The following is a 3,299-nucleotide window of genomic DNA, read 5'->3' on the forward strand; positions in this document are numbered from 1 at the left end:
TCTACACTTATTTTCTACTTAAGTCACTATGAGAAAAGAATTGTGGATAGATGCTACAAATTACAGGCAGATTAAAATAGGAGATATCAAGGAAGAAACCTCATTTCCATCTGAAAATTGGTCATTTCTAAGGACAGGTTTAATTCTCACGGCTTTCATCCATGTTTCTTGCTAGTCCCTCATTACAGAATGCAGTAATGCCCTTCTTCATCAAGGGACATTTTGTACTTGTCTTTAGGGAACCTCAAGAGCTATTCTATCCATGTGCACATCCATCCAGGAAATGACAAGCTCCTTGATTAAGGGAAGATATCTTATTGAAATATTTATATTCTCTAGAACCTCACCTAGAGACTTCTAGCCACGTCGTACTTGAAAAATATCTGTTGAATGAAGGATAGGATGATGGTTTTGCTAAGATAACTCAAATGTAATAGATGGGAATACTTACCTATTGTGCCATAAAATCATTCAGTGTAGGTCACCAAGATTGGAACATTTCATCACTTATTTTTTATTTAGTAGGTATCTATACTGTTACTGTAAGAAATGTCACAAAGGATATTCAGCTAAGGTATTCACACATTTCGTGTAGAGTAGGGTTAAACTTGATGAAGTAAAAGATAAGGGGTATAATGCAATGTCATATAATAGTGAGTAGTTACTGGAACAGCTAAGAACTTTGCTTCTTGATTATCAAAGACGTGATCAGGGCAGTAACCATTTGTAGCAGAGTCTCCTGGTATCTCTATTATCTACTTTCTTCTTTCTCATTAGCGATGGAGCCCTGTATTTTTAACTGGGCTTTTGGGCATCTTCATTAAAGGTTCCCTATGGTTGTGTATAGCCATGTGACTAAGTTTTAGCTACAGGGATGCACCTAGAGGGTTGGGAGAAACTTCTGGAAAGTGTCTTTAAAGTAATGGGTGTTCCTTTCATCCATTGTTTCTCTTAGCTGGCGAGAGCTGGACCATGTGATGACACAGAGTCTCAAGTGGAAGGATCCCAGGTTTATGTGGATCGCGGAGTCCCCTATTAGCCCTGGGTTTGTACATTACTGTTTTCTTGAAGGACTTCCCCTGCTTCTTAACCTGAGAGGGAAATAAACTATTATCTTGTTTAAGCCTTTTATTTTGTTTGTTCTGTCTTTTACAGCTTAATCCAATCCTAACCTATATACCAGGTCTTCCAAAAACAGTGATATAAAGGTGACAGGAACTGTGTGGTAGAGCAATGATAGTGAGTACTTTTGTAAATGGGTCGAGGCACTTATATTGAGTTTTACTTATTGTTACTTTTTTTTTTAATTGAGTATGTTGTAAAATCTTTTCCAGTGTGCCAACAAATATTTCAAATGCACCAACAAAATCCTCAAAATTTCTTCAAAGAAACTATTTGAGAAGCCCAACTGTATTTTCTTCTGCCTTTCTCCTATTCTACATTTTTCCTATTCTACATTGTCTTAAAAGCACAGGATCATGGGTGTCATGACTTTTGACTATAGATGTTGCTTTTAATGTGTTCACTATGACTAAGTTAGAGAATTGGAGTAAAAAATGTGAGGCAGGTTCCAGTCTATGTATGGCTGTAAAAAATAGGGAATGTTTTTTAATGTATTATGAGATACTAATATGCTCCAGTAGCCATTGTTGTAATTTTTTCTGACTTGATTTCCCATCTCTCTGAAATTCTTTTGCTCCAGCCTACTCCTTAGCTTCCCAGGACATTAGGAATTCAGGTGGCCTTGAAGCTAACCTCTGATCAAGAAAAGTCCTGAGATTCCCTTCCCTGTGAGCAAAATACACACTGTGCAGAAGCATGCTGACACAGACACTGGAGAGACCATTACATAAGGTCAGGGATGGGATATTTAAGGGCTGTGCTACTTCTATCCTTCCTATTTGTTCATGGACTTAGAATTAGTTTGGAGTAGAGGAGATCTAAGGAGATATTCCATAGGCTGCAAATGATTAAAAGTAGCTCACAGATACGATTTTGTCTCACACTCAGTTGTGTGTTGAACTTTGTATTTTACAGAGAATGTAAGCTTTCTCTCAAGGAGTCATTTATAAAAGTTGTAACCTATCACTCCTCAGAGTGTATCTGAATACATTTGCACATAGGAAAAAACAAAACAGTTATATGCTCTCATTATAATACAATAACACTAGCAATCAATAACTACAGAAAATATAAAAAATTCAAAGGTTGGGTGGGATCTTGGTCAAAGACAAAAGTAAAACAGCCATTGCAGATTACGTGTAGGATAAGAATAACATGATCAGCGAGTCATGTGTTCCACTCTTCAAAGTTTTTGACATAGATTCAGTTACTTAATTTTTAAAATGATGCTTTTAAGCAAATATTATGCCTAGCCCCCATTTTACAAAAGAGAAAACAGAGTTTAACAAATTGGTCCCAATTCACATGACAGTTACTAAGGTTAGAATTTAAATGCCAACTGGCCTCCACAACCTGTAGTGATAAACCTGACATTCATTATTCAGTGCCTTCCTTATAAATGCTGATGCAAATATTACTCTTTGAAAATTTCTGGGATGCTGATGTCAAAACTGCCTTAGAGAAATATTTAATACATTTGTCATTTGACAAGAAAAAGTTCAGGGGTGCCTGGGTGGCCTAGTTGTTTAAACACCTGACTTTGGCTCGGGTCATGATTTCAGGCTCCTGGGATAGAGCCCTACATCCAGCTCTGTGCTGGGTGGGGAGTCTGCCTGTCCCTCTGTCCCCAACCCCCAAACTCTTTCTCTCTAATAAATAAATAAATAAGTAAAATCTTCAAAAAAAAATTTTTTTAAATTTTATATAAGTGAACCCCAAATTTTACTTTAGATATTTTAAAGACTATAAACATGAACATATAAAGGAAGCTGGTCTGAGGAACCTGTAAAATAAACCAATAAGTACGAAAAAGAGAATAGAAATGATAAGTAAATCAAAGAGCAGTTTCTTTAAAGTGGCTGATTAAAACAAACAAAACTTGGCCAATCGTAACTTCACAAAATAACAAATCTACAGATACACATGAATGAGAAAACAGTTATCATTATAGATACTGAGGAAACTTTATAAAAAAGTACACATTAGGGGCACCTGGGTGGCTCAGTGGGTTAAAGCCTCTGCCTTCGGCTTAGGTCATGAACCTGGGGTCCTGGGATCCAGCCCTGCATTGGGCTCTCTACTCAGCAGGGAGCCTGCTTCCTCCTCTCTTCTCTGCCTACCTCTCTGCCTACTTGTGATTTCTATCTGTCAAATAAATAAATAAAATCTTTTTTAAA

Source organism: Mustela erminea, chromosome 17 (genome assembly GCF_009829155.1).
Source record: "Mustela erminea isolate mMusErm1 chromosome 17, mMusErm1.Pri, whole genome shotgun sequence".
NCBI classification, from domain to species: Eukaryota; Metazoa; Chordata; class Mammalia; order Carnivora; family Mustelidae; genus Mustela; species Mustela erminea.